We start from the raw sequence: 20,789 nt of genomic DNA, 5'->3' as shown, positions 1-20,789 counted from the left end.
ACTTGCTAATATACATGAGATATAAGTGTTTAATAATAGTCTGGGCATGAGAAACCCCAGTGTTTTGTGTAGGAAAGGGTGCCATTCCATATATATATATAAGTTAATATGAAATTACCAATTCATATTGAGAACTATGTTACAGTAGGTGATTTTTCTGAACACTGTTTCATTATGTACCCTGCTGTCTTGCTGATGAAAATCCACACTTTATTTCCACAAGTTGCCATCCTACATTTCATTTCCATTTGAAAAAAAACATTTAATTCCCGCTGAGTAAAAGTTCCGTAGCAAAGGTTTTCATTAATTACAATCATGTCTTACACAAATTCTGATACCAACTGTTTGAGAACAACATGTTGGCTCTTTAGAAGTGGATATTATGATATATAGACTAACATCTAGTGAAGACAAGTATGACCTAGAGACTCCCTTCTGAGCAGGGTCACTCAAAATCTGAAGCTATCCCCCACCCTTCAAAAGATTAACACTGAGGGGAGGCAGGCTTGGAGAGTGAGCCCCCCCCCCCCCCAGCAGAGTTGGTTTCTTTCCTGCAAGGCTGGGCCTGCGTCCCCTCTCCAGGTATTGAGACCTGGCACACGGAGTCGCAGAGCCACTTAGGTTTGGCTTGGGTGTCGCTCCATGAAGGGCAACTGGACCAAAATGAAGTGATACTGTGACCCCATGCACCTGGTCACAATGCTACTCTGTTTGGGGGCCCTCAAGCTACCCTTTTTGTCCCTTCCCCCCTCACCCCCCCCCCCGGCAGCTCAGATTCTGACTCACTTGGTAGTGCAGCTGCTTATGGATCACAAAGCTGGTTTGAGCTTTGGCTCTCACAATGGACACAATGCACACTTAATGGGTCTAGTAATGAATGCAGCGTTGATATAAATGGTTGTGTTAGTCACAAGTCAGTGTAGATGTATTATGCACACCTCAAGGGGGTGGTAGAAGGGTAGGGTTTTAGCAGGAAAAGCAAAAAGAGTATTTAAGATGTTGTTGTATGTGTTTCTTAACCCCCCCCGAAGGTTACCTTCCGCCCTTTCAGTGCCTTTATACCTCCTGTGGCTCCAGCCACAAGGTGGGAGACTCCACTTGTGGGCTCAGTCCACTCTGTTGTCTGTCCGCAAATTGGCAGACACATTCATAGAACCTTCTGACAAATGTCCCAGTTCCATATAGAGTTGTATGCTGAACAAATGCTTTCTGTCCTTGGAGACGGGTAAAATAATCTGAGTTTGAAAGGATTTTGTTTCTCTGATTGGTTTTGTAATTTGCTATGCAGAATAATACATAAACAGTGCCCATTAGGGGAAGGCTTGGTAAAATTTTATCTTTTAATTTTATAATCTTGATGAATAATCTTGATGTTTATTTTTAATCTATTTAAATTTTCAGTTGCATGAAATTATGGAGTGGGTCAGAGAATAATTATTTAATGACAGTACACACTGACATTCAAAAACATTAAAGCTTTATAGCTGTTAAAACACAAATTGTCCACATTGCGTGTCAAAATATACAAAGTAAATACCCTTAAACCAAACTCTAAGTTCTCAAGCAGCATTTTTCTTACTTTGCCTCATCTGTACATTTTGATTATCTATAGCAATATTTTTTGTTGGCCTGTGAGTGTATGGTGCAATTGACATTTACCGACCTTTACCCATAAGTAAAATCCTTCCAAGCCTAATTATGGAGAATCATTTTCAAAAGGTGTGGTTGGGCAACATTTCATAAATGCTCACACTGCAGTTTTAAAGAAAAACGAGGAGTGAAAGGTTAAGCAGACCATGCACATCTAACATCTCAGATATTTCTTTTTGCTCTCATCTGCTCCATTACTTGTTATTTTATACTTCCTAAAAAAAAGTCACAAAAATGCTTTTAGGTTTCAACGTACAACATTCATCAGTGCTGGGGAGTGGACTAGATGACCTATCATGGTCCCTCCCAGTCCTACAGTTCTAGGATATGCTTCCTTTATTACTGCAATATAAACTCCTTTGACAACCACTGCGTTGAATCATTTAAACAGACCTTGGTCCGCAACCAATCAGCCGTCCACAAAGATATTGCTTGTGGGGTCTTAACCTGACAAAACAAAAGAAAAAAAGAAAATGTGGTGAGGATGGAGGGTGATTGGGAAAGTAAGTGGCCCCCCAAGTGTAATCACTTGCACTATGGTTCATAGATTTTTAAGGCCAGAAGGGACTGTAATCTAGTCTGACCTGCACAACACCATTTCACCCAGTGATTCCTGCATCTGGTCCAACAACTTGTGGTTGAACTAGGGCATGTCTAGTATGCAGAGATTGAAAACAACTGATCTAGCTGGAAAGTATTATATATTTTATATTATAAAATATAATTCAGTCTGGAGAAGAAGAAAAATTCTAGCTACTCATGAAACTATTTGCCGTGGTAAAAGCTCATGAGCATGTAAGATGACTGTACCAGATAAAGTCTGGCTGGGGAGGCTGATCCATAAAGGAGAATGGGGACTCAAAGCCCTGGAACTGCAACTGCTGTGAGGTACCACAACATCATATCTAGTTGTTGGCTGAAATATTCCAAATTCCAATTTTCAGGTGAAATATTTTGGTTTTCTACCAAAATCTGATAAATTTTCAGTTGTTTAGTTTTTCAAGAAAAAAATAAAAAATTCCCTAGAAAATTTCCTTTTGTGAAAAATTGTTTCATTAAAACCCTATCCCCCCACCCCACTGAATAATAGTTTTGATGGAAAAGTTTTGACTAGCCATATTTAACGATTGTCAGTTTAGGTTTTAAAACAGAGAGTGAGTTACAAGTGGTTCAGAGGGCCACAATGGAAGTCTGGTAATTTGGCAAAAGGCTGTAGTTTAAAACTTGCATTTTCTTCCTTTTTATACAGTGTGCCTCATTATCTTTTCCCTTCCTTCACCTTAATAAATGTCACCTCCCCATACAATGTGTACAGAAATTTCTGTGTGTTTCAGTCATGTGGTTACAGTTGTGCACTGCTGCTGTAGCATGATCAAAAAATGCTGACTAATTAGACTGGCACTGAACAATCAGTGTCCATAACGGGATCTAAAGTTCGTAGGTAGTGTTTATCAAATTCAAACACAATTTGTTGGGATCTTAGGCTCCTATTTACTAATATACTACTTTTGCAAAGTACACAACTGCCATTGGAGGGAGCTGGGCAGAGACTCTCTCGATGAATATACTTGTTTGCTATAGTAGAGTACATCTTTTAAAATGCCTTTTAACCTGGGAGCTGAACCTGGAATCTTTTCATCAGTAAACTTCCCCCTGAAATGAAGTAATGGGCCTGAGTTTTGGAGATGCTGCATATTCGGAACTCAAATCAAAATGAATGGGAGCTGCAAGTCAGGCCCATGGAATTCCAAGTGAGGCTTAGTGCCAAGTTCAGTGTAATACTATCCTGACTGTGCAAACACAGTACTAATCCTACATGCTCTTGTGCAGGTGTCAGTGCTCCCCCTCCTCCCCGCCCCCAACCAGTGTGAAACTTCTGAGCCTGCTTAAATATGAGTTACCTCTGAGCCAGAGCCTGCTTAAGCCTGATGAGTCACCCCGAGCCAGAGTATGAAGAGTCATGAGATGCAATTGCCTGCCGATCTTGTGATAGGTTCCATGGCATTCAACCAGGGTTCAGCCAATCCACAGGTAAGGACTGACCTCGGTGATCCCAAAGTAAATATATCAGCTCCTATGGGATGCAGTCTCTCCATTCAGCTCAATGTCATAATCTGATTGGAAGCATTCCTATTGCCAGTAGTTTCAACAGACTCCCCTTGCTCCTGCTCCAGCCATGTCTCTTTCCCTGCTAGCCAGCCCCTACCTCAGGCTGCATCTGCTCTTGTCTCAGGCAGCCACTCAGCAACTCTGACAGCCACTATAATTTTGCTGTGGAGAGAATCCCCTGTTTATCCTGTAGTCCAGCTCCATGGGGATACCTAGCATGGTGCTGCACAACAGGGATTTTGTGGTGAAGCATAGGTGAGCTGGGGGAGGGGGGTCAATGGAACGTCCATTGGCTATATACACTAGCCATTCTCCCCATAGAGGAGTGCAGAAGCTACTCCAGCTTGTAAACTGAGATAGTAACTGTGGAGAGGCTCCACTGGTACTCCACAGCTCAGGAAAAGGATTCTCTCCAGCATATAGCTCAGTTGTATGGGATATGCACTGGGCTGGAGGCAGGATTTGGAACTAAGTCCATTCAGCACTCAGGTTTTGCTCTAACCCAGTGGTTCCCAAACTTGTTCCGCCGCTTGTGCAGGGAAAGCCCCTGGCGGGCCAGGCCGGTTTGTTTACCTGCTGCGTCCATAGGTTTGGCCGATCGCGGCTCCCAGTGGCCATGGTTCGCTGCTCTAGCAGCTCCCATTGGCCTGGAGCAGCGAACCGTGGCCACTGGGAGCCGCGATCGGCCAAACCTGCGGATGCAGCAGGTAAATAAACTGGCCTGGCCCGCCGGAGCTTTCCCTGCAGAAGCGGCAGAAAAAGTTTGGGAACCACTGCTAACCCATTATGAAATGTCAAACTAACAAAAAGCTAAACAAATCCTTTTCTTTATTAATTTTTAAGAGTTTAGGGGAGATCTCTGTGTGTGTGAGACAACACAAAGGTTTTTAATGTCCTTGTGTGCAAGTTTGGCTATGAGTTGCTTACTCACTCATTCTGTTGCCATTTGGATGAATTGTGTTGTGTGAGAATAACTCACAAAAGGCCTGAAGACAATTGCTGAGAATATGTAGTTCAAGGACTGTGAAAAGCAGAAAAATAATATTCCAGGAGATCAGGCATAACTCCAGTAAATTCCATACACCTCAATAATATCTAAATAGAGCTGAAAATATTTATAAGCATGACTTGCATATTTGCTTGTGAGAAATGACATAAGGACCACTCTGATTTTTAAAAACATCCCTCAAGCTTGTTGCTAATTAGTTATATAGCAACAAAAGATGATTTAGTTGTTCAAAGCTTCCTAACACACACATTGGAAAGTACTGTATATAATACTTGGTTATTTTCCCAAAATATGGCTGAATATATTCCTTAGCATAATCAAACATGCATAGTCTACTAAGGATTATTCCATGAGCCAGAGTGACCATGGCCGATGACATTGCACCATGCATTGGATCCCAAAGTTCCAGATTTGACTCAATTTGACTTTTTGGGGCTGCCCTGCAGGCAGAGCCAGTTAAGGTCTGGGAGTACACCCCTTTGAGGGTTGATGGAGAGTTTGAAACCACTGTGTGCTGGAGTATTTATGTCCATGGCTGAAGATCATGCAATGTTGCTTTTGAAAGTAGGCCAGATGTTTGCAAGACTGTGATATTTTGCACACAATCAATGCTCGGGATTTGGCACTGACAGTGCATATGGAAAAAGAAAAGGAGGACTTGTGGCACCTTAGAGACTAACCAATTTATTAGAGCATAAGCTTTCGTGAGCTACAGCTCACTTCCTCAGATGCATACCGTGGAAACTACATCTAGCCACGATCCTGTCTGTAAGAGGGTCCAGGTTTCTGATTTGTATAGCAATACTGATAGTACAGGTAGCATTGGATAGATCTTGAACTTTGTCTCAGTACAAGATGTTTTTGCATCCAGAAGTGAGGCATGGACTTCATACAGGAAGCAGGAAGACCTAATAGTCAAAGAAGGTCTAATTTCTTGCAACCATTTGAAGTCTACTCTCAGCCTAGGTAGATTAAATTATCAATGCTGCCCAAGGTACTTGACCCCCTACTGTACTGGGGTTCTGGTGGTCCAACTCCAAGGTTCTGGTCTTGGTCTTCTCCCATGAGATGTTAAATTCCATAGTGTGGGTGATATCTTGGAGACCAGCATGGAACTAAAATTCTTTGCTATCTATACAAGCAAGTCGTTAGCATAGTCTTTGTCAGTAAACACTTCTTGACCTACTTTGATTCCAAAAGCTGGAAGCAACTGTCAGGACACCAGGTAACAGACAGTAAGGGCTAGTGGTCACAGCAGGAGTTGGGCCTAGTGCTTGGAGTTTGAATGCCAGAGCCAAGGATTGAGAGCCAGAACTAGGATCAGAATCGGATTACCTGGATTTAGGGAAGGCAGGAGGAGGGCTGATTCTAAGGCAGGAGCAAGGCTGGGACAAGACTGGAACAAAGTCAGATGCTGGGTAAGGTCTAGGCTGCAGGGGGGCTGGCTGTAGAACAGTGTCTAGACTGGAGCCATGAAGGAGCAAGAAAAGAGAGGGCTTGGAGTGAGGTGAGACAGAGAACCTGTGGGTCATGTGTACTAAGCAGGTGCTGATCTTCTGCAATTCCTGGGTTTAAGAACAAGCAATCTGACTGCTTTAGCCATCAGGTGGGTCTACTGTGGCCCGGCTGCCTGATGACTGGGCAGGCACAGCTGTAAGCCCTCATTCCTGACAGCAGCAAGCGGTAATGTCTGGTTGATAGCTCAACAGAATAGTGTTGGGGAATAAATATCTCCCTGCCACCCCTGAGATTGTGGAGAAATGCAGCTAAAGATGTGAAGAGAAAACCCTTAGTTTGTGTAAGTATATAAAATATATTCTCCTTAGCAGGTAAAGGAGATACATTTGCCCCTCAAAGTACCTGGGAAAAGGTTTGTATATCTGTTATTCTGTACTAAGGGAACATATCCTGTTTCCTTGTATAAATCATTAACAGGGCCAGGAGCAGTCTTGTTTTTATACTTCCAAAAGACAAAAATTACTGTGTTCATGTTCCCAGATTTCCACTGTGCATATTAGAGAAGTACTGAGCTAAAAGGTGACTAAAGGCTGATGTAAATTGATTCTCCCTGCCTTTAAGTGAATGCATTTCAAAGGGAAAAAGAAGTGTTTTCTAAAAGAGAGCTACACAGTTTTCCTCTCATGCTGGCAGTAATTGTAGGGTCCCTTCAAGTGAACTTTCAAACAAACATTGGTAAACAATTCTTACATTTTAATATCAAAAATGTCAAAACCCCAGCAACTGATACACGAGGGAACTGCAGTAATGCTCCTTTGATAATCTGTGTCCTAGATAATTAGATTATACCTACAGAGCATGAGTTAGGTCCGCCCTTTTGGCTGCATGTAGTATAATAGAGATTGATCCTCAGGGTTAGGGAGGTAGGTAGAGTCTCACCCCAATCTGCACACACACTGCTGACTCCTCTGGCCAGCCCCCACTTTCTGTATATACTACTATTCACATCTTCAGTGTCCTTTTCCCATTGTTATTACTGATTTTTATTTGTCATCATTAATTGAATTTATAAGATTTTCATCAACACAGTAACCAGGGGCACCTTATATGGTATATATAAAAAGAAATAAACACTCTTCCCCAAACATAGGAGACACAAATGCAGTGTGACTCTTCCTGGAGCGTGGTGGCTCTCCGCACTTGATTCAGCCTCTTTTCAGTCAGAATGACTGTAGTGGGTGCTGGATTAGACCTTAAATGAGGGAGATGGAAGAAATCAGCCAGGGATTCCCAGCTCCTCTCCCTAGCTTTCCCACTTGCTGAGGAGCATCAGAACTCCACTCACCTTTTGTCCAAGCTACATTCTCAGCTCCCTCTCTGCTGGTTATATCCCTTTTACTTCTCAGGCCTTTTTAGGTTCTGCATGGCTTGACAAGTCTATCCAGTAGCAATGGGGAGGGGGTAGGAATAAGGGCTGAAACAAAGTGAAAGGGTTCTGCTAGTCACCAAATTGGGAACTAACAAACATAATGGCTTAACTAAATTATTTCTTTGTTACAAAGAACAGGATTGTTGACAGAGCTCTATGATCAGCTGGTGATAAAATGGTTTATTGGCTGGTGTGGGAATTGCTCATCTTGTTTATATTCAATTATCTTTATGGAGTGTTTTGAATTCACAACCTCAGGTAGTTCCCCAAAACAAAATAAATCTTCCCAAATCTTTTTTTCTAATTACATAAGAGTTAGGAAAGCACTTTTCTCATATGTCCTCTGTTGTCCTCCTGATGTATGTGACTCTAAACTCCACTAGTAGAGCAATGTTATAATGGGGTCCTCATGTAGAAGGCAGTTAGATTTCTAAATCTTACTTTTTTTTTTTTTTTGCAACACAAATCACTTCATATGGTAAAGTAGCTTCTATATTCTAATCACATATCCTAAATGGAAAGGAGAGAGAGAATGGAATAAAAATAGCCTATGGCAAAGCTTCAACAGATTTATATATTAATATTCAAACCATGACTAGTAAAATATTCCCAGCTGGGGATGAACCTAATAAAGTGTAAGAAATGTTTGTCCTTTTGTTATGAGACAAGACAAATAATCAAATGAACTCCACAGATGTGGGATCAGTTAAGGAAGAATAATAATCTATGGCAAATCTAACATACCATAGCCAACCACAAAGATATGGAAAATAGATCCAAAATGCTTGCACACAGAATAAGAAGGAAACCATTTATTTAAACAAACGCCACACGAACACCAGCTCTGAATATTAAACAGATGTTAGCACTTGCTTTAAAACATATGGTGGGTATGGAGGTTAACTCTCCTTTGCAAAAAGTCTCAAATTATGCATTTTTCTCCTGAACAGACACCTGGGATTAGCAGACAGGATCTTGTTTTAATGTCTAATCTAGTCTATGGTACATTTATAAATACAGATCCTCCCCTTAACTTTAAACTTCTTCTTCACCAAGTATGTCAGCACTGAATATTCTGGTGTTCTTGAAATCCTAGTGCTGTACACTGAGTTAGGAGAGTATTTGCTATTTCACTGAGTCTTCAGAAACTAAAGCACACCAGTGTCACAAAAGGCTTATTATGCTACATCAGGGCACTAGTGCTTTTTATGCCAATATCCAGGTCCTATATATTTAACTTAACTAAATCCCAGTTCCAATGAAGTAATTGGGAATTTTGTCATAAACTTTTATGCAATCAAGAGTTGGCCCTTAAAGAGAACTTTTAAGATAAAGTAATATATATGCCTACAGTATCCATCATACTAAACATCATATTCACACCTAAAGGTTCTGACCATAACTTGAATCAAGAGAATCAACAAGTAAAATAACGATAAAGAACAAGTTGTAATCCCACAGGAATTTACTCTTGACGTAGTAAAACTGGGAATGAAGCCGGAATGATGTGTGATGTCACCATAATTGCCAAGAATCATAAAACAACCAATGCATTACATAAAGTTGCTTTTTTTTTTTTTGTAATATGGATGTTTTGACCTTTCATATCAATTATAAAAAGAACTGGAGGCTTCTCTGAAAACTTTGCCTTGACATCTCATTTTGATCTGCTGTGCTGAGGCTTTCTTGACATACTTCATATGTTTCCACACGTCCTTTTAACATTCAGTTAATAGTAACAAAAAAGGAAAATGTTGGTTATAAGTGGTGATTGGCTTAAGCCATAAAATTAATATTTAGGTTTTCATCCATAAAGTTCTGTGGTGTTTGAATCCACAAGTTTTTGTTCCAAGCATTTTAGACTATTTAATGGCCATCTGTGAAATCTGGGTCAGATTTTTTTTAATCCTTCAAAGGTTCAGGGATATGCAAATTTTGGATTTTGGTTCAGGCCCAAACTTTGGTTCACTCTTAAGATAAGGTATTCTATAGAAAATATTTTTACAGAAAACAATAACAACCCTGCCCCAAAAGTTGAGTTCTATTGACAGCTATGATTGTTGAGTAGTGCAGCTTTAAAACAACTTTTTAGAGAGGTCTACATAGTTAAAATATCTGTTTAAAATCCTTCCTATGCTATGCATGGATCTGACATGATTGTCTTATATAACAAGATTTCAGATCAAGAAGAAATAAATGCGGAACTTAGTTTTGACATCTCATCTTTGCCCAAAGTATATGGGTTTATTATGGGAGAATTTGTCATCCATTGTTCACTATTTTAACCTAGCCAGCAGATACAAAAATAGCATTGGGTATAACTCTATACTATCTTTGACTGTATCGTTACAATAGTATGTTGAACATATACCAGAATTAAGCAACATGATCTTTCAAAACTCAGAATTGCTTTATAGTATTTAATGGTTTTCAGTAGTGCTAGGCAGAGAAAGCTAAGCTGACCATAATTTTTAATTTCATTTTAAAGGCAAATGAAGGACATAATTCAAAATGGATAGTTAATCAAAACAAGTTATACAAGGAATGAAACTCTGATCCAACAAGGCAACATAAAAATCAAATTCTCACACACATGCAGAAATCTAATTACAGCCATAAAATGTCCCATGCTATTAAAAATTCATTCTGCCTTATCTAATGTAACAATATTTATCAATGAGACATACATGCTGCTGACATTTCAGGATTCTAAATCTATCAGCACAAAAATGCAAATGGACTTCAAATGAACTCCAGGAAAACATTCAATAACAAAAGTGGCCCATGCAGTTATTCAACTTCAATCAAATGCAGCCCTATAAATAAAGAAAACAGTCTGTTCCTGACATTGAGTTGAAAGCAGACCACGACTCACCAATAATTGAATGGAAAATGCAAAATCAGATAAAGCAATAGTCATAACATATATAAAGGAAAGAACACAAACATGCTCAGTCAAGTGAATTATTTATGAATATTCAGAGTTTATGCATGTTTATAGTTCTGAATAGTGTGAGTGGAATACAGTGAAATGTTCTCTTTGAAAAATTATGAACATCTGTGATTTAAAAACAGAATAATTAAATGGCTCCATTATCTAAACGTTACGGCATATATGAAATTGATGCTAATGATAACAGATTACATCTTGTTTTAAAAGGTTCCATTGTTTCACTTTCAATATATATAATATACAACGAAAATGGTGAGACTGAAAATCTATGTTTTGTGTGTTGATAGACATAGACCTCACAATTAACAATTGGCTGCTACATGGAATTGGACCAGTACCGCTAGAGTAAAAGCATAAACTGCTACAGCTCCAATTCAAGAGCCGAGGCTTGGAAGCTGGGGCTGAAGCATATCCTTTGAAGCTCAGTATAGAGGGGAATCTGTCATACCAGGACGTTACAGTGGTTGGGGTGACTTAAAATCACCAGCCCTAGTGCTGTGGTTTTCATCCATCTCTCATTGTCTCCCTTTGGAAATTTCATCCTAAAATAAGTCGTTGCAACATATTAATATATTTAAAAAGATTAACCAATAGTGTAGCTTGTTTGGCGTAAAAGTTATTGCTATTTACATACACTTTATCTGCCAAAGAGTTTACTCTGGTGATGAACAACATATTTACAAAAAAAAAAAAAGAGGTGAAGATACACAAAATCCAACCATTTGGGGGTTGGGACTGGATTGGATTTGGTTGGGTTGTATTTCAGAACAAACTCAAAAATAGGCCTAATGTTTCCAAAATGTCATGTTTCACAACTATTTTCTTTAAAACAGTCCCATTTCCCTGTGAAAAGAACCAATGTCTGAAGTAAAAATTAGATCATTCTGAGCAAATCGTAGCTTTGAAATTTTAAAAAAATAAATCACTTTTTTGGTGAATTTTGTTAGATTTTTGTGGAAGGCCAATATTTGAAGGGATGTGAAATCACTCTAAAGTAAACAATGAACATTTTTGTGCAAAATTCCACATTTAATTTTTCACTGCTTTCATTAGTTCTACCAAAGAGAACAACAGAATAAAATATCCGGGCTATAATACCAATTCCAAGGCACACTTATTCAGCTTTTATATGTTTGGACATGCCTAGGTTTTTTTTAGCTTTGGAGATGGCTAGGAAGAGACCATTAAAAAGGCAACGAATGCTAGGTGGCTTTGAGAAGTGGTAGGACAATGCTGGCAAATCTTCCGCATCATGAGCTAAAACAAGGGCTCTCTTTATCTTTTTCCGGTACTAGCTGGGAATTTCAGTCTATGCGAGTGTCTAATACTTAAAGCACAGTCTCAAAAAAATAAATCAATACAAAGAATCAGAATTATTTGATATGCTTTCATACATCCATCTTTCTCAGTCTGTCTTTTATACTGAGGTTATAAAATAGATTGATCCTATAAAACTGTTTTTAAGGCACTGTATGAATTCTATTTTAAAAAAAAAATTCCAAGCATAGAAAACTGCCCTGGATAGCTCCAGTTTTTTTCTTTACTGCTAATGTAAATGTTCCTAACTAATGTTTGAATGTGTGAGTGTTTGTTGTACTGGGTGATAAGGGAGAACAAGTCTATTTTTGTTGAATGAATTACCATACATGCTGCATACCCAATGTCTGAATTAAGAAGCCCTCTTTGTTAAAGATCTGAGTTGAAGATATGTGGATATTGAAACACTTTACTTGTAAATGTAGCAGCAGATAGTATACAAATAATACCTTGCATTAGCACGGTTCATCCCTAAGTACTTCAGAAACTTAAAGTGATATACAAAGAGCTGACTTCATCCACCTCTTGAATAAAGGATGACATCTGTGCACACTGCATAGCCATACTACATGACATTTAGCACAGGAAGTTAGGATGGTTACCGTTTAGGTACTGGAAGTTAGGAAGAATAAAATTGAAACTGCTGAGGAGATTGATGCAGAAACATAAGGTCCCTCTCAAGCAGCCCCTACCTTAATAAGGACTACTAGATAAGTTATAATAGCTGTGGGAGGCATACCTTTGATGTCAGCTGGATCAGTATCACCAGTACCATTCTGCACTTAGAATGACAGAATTCTGCATCTTATTATATTTATTATTATATTATTGTATTATGGCAAAAGCATAGATCCAGATCTTCAGAATCTCAGAAAGTGACAAATTCCATCCCTACCTCCACAAGTGCTGAGCACTGCTCTGGTGAGATCAACCTTGTAAAATTATATTTAATTTTTATATGTATTTGGCAAAGAAAATAAGCAATTTATCTCCTCCACCTGAGGGTGTTTACGTATACACGTATTGCAGCTGCCATGTTATATCCTAATGATGAAGGTGCATTCAACTGGAAATGGGAAAATTCAGGGTTTGATTAATTTATGTCCTGAAGGCCCCTCCTCCCTTTCTTATTTGAGGATTCTACAATTGCATCTAAAACCATTTTATTTTTAATTTGTGTTTTAACTGTCTCAAGAGTCTGAACATTTAGAAACTAAGATGATAGGGCCTGGTTCTGCAAAATGCTGGACAGCTCTCACAATGTATATAATATCCATAGCTACCTTTGGGGCCTTGTGCCCGACCTTCCTCACTTTAAAGGAGTGAAGTTAGAATTTTGCCAGTTGACCTTAGTAGGAGCAGAAATTAGCCCCATTGGAAGCACAGTACTTCACAAGAGGCAGTCAACCACTTGCAGGACTGGACCCTTAGAAAGTCTGTAGGGTTAGTGTCACAGTATAACTGTACCAATCATATGTTTTGGCTATGACATATTAGCAGTTCTGCATGAAAACATGAATTGGACAGCCAATGAAAATGGAGAGGTGTTAATATGACTGCCTTTTACAACTGAGAATGAAGACCAGATGGAGAGATAAATGAGGCTGTTTGAGTCTAGAACAAAGAAACCTATTTAACAGTCTAACACTTTCTTTCAAAACGTCTCTCCAGAATAATGAAGCTCTCTCTAGGGACAGGTACAAAGGCAAAAAAATCCCTCTTCCTAGGTAGCAAATTATTCCAAGCTGTGATGGATCTAATATTGTGGCTTAGGGGTATTGTTGCTGATTAGCAACTTTCAAGGTCTGTGGCCCAATTAATTTTAAGGCTGTCAAATAAATAGTTTGAGATGTGAAGAATTATACAGATATTGCAATTCAGGGCAGGGACTCGCATATCAAGGATATAGTCAGTTTAATTTTAAAGGGTGCCAAATAGTAAATAGTAGAAAATAGGAAAAATGACAGCAAACTAAACAACCATCTTCAGCTAGACAATTTTATTGTTGCCTGGAATATAGACTTCCTTGATTTTTGGTCATCAAAAATTTGTTCAGGTGCATTTTCTGTGCTCTCCATATTCAGGGATGGACTAAACCAATCTGCAGGTCAATGCATATCTGTATGGGAGTATGGGTGAGAATGATATTTAGTTTGGTATTTTACATTAGCTTGCTTGGCCTCCATGTGACGGGCATCATTCTGTTTGGGATACCTGCATTCTTAATAGAACTGCTGCTAAAAGTGAGGCTGAAGGGAATTACATCATTATGGAGAAGCACTGATTGGTTGTTAACTCTGAAGTACATGCTATCCTCCACTTAAGTAATGAAAGGGGTAGCAAAATGTGGCAAATTATGAATAAAGAAAGGGGAGGGGTGGAGCAGCAGCTCCACTGTTTTATTCCCTTTCCTTCCAAACATTATAGATAGTGAGCCATGTGATTGGGGGGTTGTGATTCTGAGGAGGCAAGGTTCAGTTGAGGAAGAACTAGGGAAAAGATACTATTTATGGCCTTCTCTTCTAAGGTCAAACCTGAAGCAGTTACACCTACATGGGTGCAAATCGGCCCAAGCAGGGGTTTGGCACACCCTGCAGAAGCCATCCTGACATAGCAGAGGAGAAGACCATGGAGACACATGTAGCCCCGAACCTGAGTTTAAATGCTCCTACCCCAATGTAGGCTTTTCAAGATCCATGTAGATCTTGGGACATCTGCACGTTGAGGAGGCAAAAACCCCTGCCAGTTCTGTGAGGGGCAACTTGGAGTGGAAGTTTCCTATGTTTTACATGGCAAAAGGTGCAGTGAGGAAGCCCACTGTCATTTCATTCCTAACAGTACAGTTTTCTGCATCACAGTACTTCAGACAGCGGCATCCTAATACAGCAGTGCTCTCTAATCTGACAAGTCTCATGGGATACCTTATGATGAGGTTACCTGATTTTAATGTCCAAGCCAATCTCTGTACTTAACAAGTTTAATGGGAAAGACCACTATAGAAAGCTACCATCAAACACTTGTCTGAGTAAGTTAAAATGGCTGTCTATTCCATTATGAAGCATTTGTGGATGGTAAGGATTGTGTGCTGCTTAAAATATTCATGTATCTCAGTGATGTGGATTTTGTAGCCCTCGCTAAAGCTACAGTAAAGTAGAAAATAGCTTACAAATCTAGTACAGTAAATGTTTGTTTTAATGGTAAGAATTTTTAAGTGTCATGTCCTTCTTAACTCATTGATATTCAGTGTAATTGCACTAAGCATAATTAATTCATTTGGAATTAATGTGGATGTCATGCTGACTTCTATAAGAATCCCACTATAATTCAGCAGTAATTTAATGACCATTAAAATCAAATGGTACTGTTTAAGTCATTTAATACTGTAATACAGTAAAGATTAAAATAGTATAGATATTCTCTAGAGAGGCCTGATGATCTCAATAGTGACAGTAGGTGGGTTGAAACAGTCATGTTACCGCTGTGCTGAACTTTCCCTCAGGATAACTTTAGGGATGGGCAAACTGAATATTAAATTTGCTGAACAGGATATATACTGTAGCAACACCATTCTTAGCAAGGCAAATATTGTTTGAACATCAGGATAAGGGATTTTCCTTAGGCCCAGTGCATTCTGTGGCATTTCACAGAGCTACAGTTAAGGGCCGGTGGAGCAGGACTGTTTCTAATCCTACTGTTGCCCAGAAGACATCTAACAGGAGGATTCGGAGTGGTGACCAGATCTATCTTGTTAATTCCCTCAAAAGACTCAGGATGAAAGGGGCAAGTGTGCCAACCATCCCGTGAAAGTTTTAGTAGTTGTTTCACTTCTCCATCTACCTCCCCAACCTAAGAAGGGAAAAGGATTGAAAGGCACAGTTCCCCCTCTCGGATAGACGGGGGAGGATAGGAGTTCTGTTTCAGAAAGGATTTTGAAATTTGGCTTTGTTCCAAATTGAAACTGAGACTAAAAATTTCAAAATTATCTAAAGGAAATTTCTGGAAAAAAATGTTGCAGTTGATTGAAATGTTATGTTTAGACAAAATTAAAATGTGTTTTCTTTAATTTTGATTTTAACACTTAATTTTGACTTTAAAATTTTGTACAAATGACTATTTGTAAAATTATATCATATAACTCAAAATTTAAAAAAAATATGAAGTGAAGCTGTTTTAAAAAGAAAAACTGAAATGTTTGGTTCCCAAAAGGTTACACTGAGACATTTTGATATTGTTGGAACTTTCTTTCCTCCAGTTTTCTTCTGAAACAAAATTATGATGTAATCAGCTTCATTTTGTGAATCATTTTGATGGAACTACATATTCCAAAGGAATATGGTTCTGTCAACCAGCTCTTGTCCTGGGACTTATTGGAAGGATAGAGTCCTGGGGATCAGTATATGATGTTCTTATTTATAAATCCAAATGTATCTTGAATACTAGGACTTCCCCAAATATTGGGCAGAGGATTTCTGAACATGAATTTCTTCCAGATTCAGACAATGGCTATTTGCTGTCACTAGAGAGCTTTGTGGATAATTTGATGCATAGTAATAATTTGGCAAAGATGCTGCCAAGGGAGCCAAATTTATTAACTTTGTTGGAAAGTGGCCAGTTTACACCAGCAGATAATTTGGCCCATTTTCCTCACAGGAAGATCTGTTTTTTATGCTCTATTGACACTTTATATTGTGTTTATATGTGCTTAGAGCATAAGATAGATGAAATAGGAAAAAACTGAAATTAATGTAACTACATTATCTGATTTGCATACTAACTTCTATTCCAGTAATTTGTAACTACAGCTATCCTTATGTATAATCACTGTCTATATATACTGTTGATTTTAATGAAATTACATCAGTTTATTCTAACAGAGTAATGGTCCAATATCTTCAAGCTCCTAGACAGACTCTCTCCTATCAATTCCTTAAATTCCCAATCAACCCTATTTTTAGTATGTAATGACTCTGCTAATGCTTGTTTTAAGTCTTTCAGCATTACCAGAGTAAAGGGATTGTTTCCAGAAGCTAGAGCAGACAGCAGAGTCAGATTTAGATGGTTTCTTGTGCTGTTAATATCTGTATTGCACCTTCTCTCAAAATCAGCCATAATCCTGAACGGTGACTAAACATTACACTATATATGCTCAGAAAATGTCACCTTGCTTATATAGTTAATCTAGAAGCTTCAGGGTTACACAGCTTTAAATGAAACCTTGCATATTAAAATATGTAGAACTCATTTTTCAACAGCAAAACTTTCCCCAGAAATCAGTTCCTTCTTGTTTGGCATAAATTTAATGACTGGCATGTCCCTCTCATAACAAAACCCTTCTACTTCTATTGAAGTCACCAGGAGTCAAGCACCTCACAGGAAGCAATCAGAACTCACAGTACCAGGCCCTTAAACAGCTGAAGCTGTTTCAGCCCACTGAAATTTAGACCTGTTGTACGTAGATGCAACTCTACTGCTCCTCACTGTGTCCAACTTCAAAATAGGTGCTCTCAGTTGCCCCAGAACTGATTTTAGCCCATCACCTTGAACCTTTCTATTTCCAAAGTTTATATTACCAACCCATTCTTATCATCTTGGACTTTCAGCCTGAGTCTGTAAGGAACAGGGAGCTTTTGCTATAAAAGCAGAGAGCTGCTTGATGCAAGAGATTGAACTGGAAGATTATAAAAGCGATGTACTGCATGCCTGCTGAGGTACTGTAATGTTAATTTGAGAGCTGTAAATCCCTGCTGAGGATAGCTCTAGAATCCCAATCTGTTTGTTCTGTCTTTATTTCCTTTATTCCTCACTCCTGGTTTTTGTTCTGCATTTCTTGTCTGCTTACCCCATCCTCATGAAATTTAAGCCTGTCCATAACATAGACACTTACATGAACTTTTTCATGTTCACACATATATTTCATCTGTAATAAAAACTGGGTTGCTTTTGTTACAAGGTTTACTATAACCATGTTAGTGACTTTATTCTGTCTTGGCAAAAAGCCAGTGTTTCATTAGTGAAATATATACAGAGAATATATACAGATTGCTGACAATTTGAGAGGAATAACATTTAATCTGTTTCACAAATTAGAGATTACCACATAATCTTTATTATTTTAAAATAAATACATAAATAATGAGGAGAAAACCCCCACAGAGTGCTATGAAAGGAAAACATTATGGGAAGTATATAACCCTTAACAAACAAAGAGGTGCTGGTTTGTTGTTTTACAACATTTCCTGTTCTTTTTTTTTCCCACCAACTTTTGTGAATTTTCTGATTATTCACAAGCTAATTGAGTCTTCTCTTTGGTTGTTACTGTAGCAATCTGCTGCAGCAAACAGGAGATTCAAGGTACTTGTTCTGCGCTTTGAGTGGAAAAGATTGTTTAATCATTTTTTTTTAAACGGGGTAAAAGAGCTATAATCATTGTCTTAGGAAACATTCTGAAAAAATGAACAAATGGGAAAAAAAAGTCTTATGTAGTTATTCCTTAAAGGTTTTGAACAAAAAATTCACACGGACAATTTGTCTGGCCAGCCTCTTTATTCTGGCTATGGTAAGAACACAGTGATAAATACTATAGCCGTCTTGTATCTCTCCCTGGGGAGAAAGCAGTCCTGGATCTGACTCCTGGAAGGAATGGTGGAGGAAAGGAGATAGTATAGGAGTTGTAAAGTGGCTCTATATCACCTGAGGAATACTCTACACTGAGATCACAGCACAAGGGCTTGTCAGGGCTATAGAGCCACTTTAGTGACTCCTATGCCACCCCTCTCCTGCCTGACATCTTAGGGGGTGTAGCTAGAACGAAAAGGGGGATGGCACTGCTCCCCACTGATTGTAAGTGTCAAGCAGCCTATTGGGGCTGTTATAGCAAACTGCATCACAAGATTAGCCTGGTTTAAAGAGCCTTTGCACCCTTTTCCTCAGTTAGGCTAAGAGCTCCTGCATTTCAGGAAAGGATCTGGGCATAATATTGCAAAATCATGACTTCAGACAGAGACTGACTAATGCTAAGGGTAAAAAGGGACAGTGCATTTTGACAGATGACAGGATCACTTCTAATCCCTTAATACAATGCCCTGGGAGGATGCATTGAAGCCCAAATTACGATAAACTAGTCTGTTTTCATTCACTGACAAAAGCCCACCTTTTAGCATTTTTTCAACCTCGAGCTCCCACTGGATGGATTACTGGCACTTATGGTGGGGGGAGGGAGTCCTCCTACCCATAACAGCAGCATGTGTCAGTAACGAGGGAGACTCTGTTCAAGAAGCCTACAATGAGAGCGTCTGACAAGCCAATTTCTCACCATCTCCACTTTCTAAACAGCTTGCTTTGCCCTTGAACGCATCTGAAATAGAATTTCTACTCAAATTCATCTCTGAAGGGGACACACACTTACAGAGCCATTAATGTGTACTACACTTGTACTGGAAAGCCAAAGGCCAACAACACTGCTCCAGCATTTCTGCTCAACACAAATCATTACTAAGTACAAGACACACTTAGAAGGATTTTGCCATTTATTGAAAACTAATAGTGTCATTTTAAAATGATTCACTTGCACAGTAATTGGGAAATGACCAGTGAAAATTCATTCTGGAAAGACAAAAGCAAGACAAACATGTTAGAATATAATATTTAGTACTTTACTTTTAAAGGAATAAGCCTACACAATTTTTTCTGCCTTTGAATATGGTAACTAGGTTAACAAAGTCAACATATTCAGGGTTACAGTTTAGCGTATATTAGGTTTGATCCATTGGTTGAAAGACATCTTTACAGTTTAGCGTATATTAGGTTTGATCCATTGGTTGAAAGACATCTGATGGGCTGGCTTATCGACAGCAGAATTAATTAGGAAGGATGTTTGAAATCAATATGAGACCACTGTGCTCAATTATGGTTTCCACAAAGCCAGTAGATTGTTCATTTTAATACCAATAGCCTGCACCATAGGAGTGCAGTGCAAGTATCCATCCATTTTAACAGGGAGGAATTTTAAAATGCATACTTTATAGTTGACCCTGGAAGTTGCTAACAAAATATCAAACAGTATTGCTTGTCTGTGGCCTAACTCCCAACACAGCTTTCAGAAACCTATCTGTGTAAAAATCTGACAGGTGGCAATTCTAGCTGGAGTTTGGCTGCCCCCTTATTAACTTCTTCAACACACGCCAATCAACACATTTGCCCTTGGTGACCCATAGGGAACATGTGTAATAGCAATGGTTGGAACAGAATGAAATGTTACATCTCCAGTATCATAGCAGCATCACAAATGGGCCAGGGAGAAGCGTGTAAGCCTTACAAATGCTTTCCATAGAACATTAATGCTATGGCCCACAGACTAGCTCTTTAACAGCACTGCAGGAAACATTTATTGTTTTACACACAGTTTGTTATGATATAGTTATCTATTAAATAACAGGACCTTTGCGTTGTATCATTAATCCTGCTGCCTGTCATAGTACTCAGCCCTAGCAAAGGAAAAAGAAAAAAGTCATATTAGAGTTGTGAAAGCATGGGGAGGAGAAAAACCACTGCCTGGTGACAAATCACTTTAAAATAAAATCTGAATCACATTTCCATGTTTGCATTATCTTTAATTAGCTTGATTAAAACTACTCTCTGAAAGATAGGTGGTTTAGCTTTTTTTTTTTTTTCAGTGCACTATTTTTATTTATTTTTTGTCTCCAGAAAATTAGGTTTCACTCCTTTTTGGATCAAAAGGAAAACATGCTAGGATAATAGCGACAAAACTTCTAGTTTCAGAGTAACAGCCATGATAGTCTGTATTCGTAAAAAGAAAAGGAGTACTTGTGGCACCTTAGAGACTAACCAATTTATTTGAACATAAG

The 20,789-nt window shown here is 38.7% G+C and overlaps 1 long non-coding RNA gene across 1 annotated transcript in view; it reads right to left on the bottom strand.

Moving 5' to 3' along the window:
* Positions 1–19,401: 19,401 nt before the first annotated feature.
* LOC140912057 (uncharacterized) overlaps positions 19,402–20,789 on the bottom strand; it is a 28,534-nt gene continuing 27,146 nt past the window's right edge. The window contains exons 3-4 of the long non-coding RNA XR_012159213.1: positions 20,363–20,408; positions 19,402–19,527 (exon numbers count right to left, since the gene is read on the bottom strand). This is a non-coding gene — a long non-coding RNA (uncharacterized lncRNA). The remainder of the gene's footprint in view (positions 19,528–20,362; positions 20,409–20,789) is intronic.

This window comes from Lepidochelys kempii, chromosome 5 (genome assembly GCF_965140265.1).
Source record: "Lepidochelys kempii isolate rLepKem1 chromosome 5, rLepKem1.hap2, whole genome shotgun sequence".
Lineage (NCBI taxonomy): Eukaryota > Metazoa > Chordata > Testudines > Cheloniidae > Lepidochelys > Lepidochelys kempii.
Note: the sequence above shows the minus strand (reverse complement) of the source record. Positions and strands in the feature narration are given on the sequence as shown.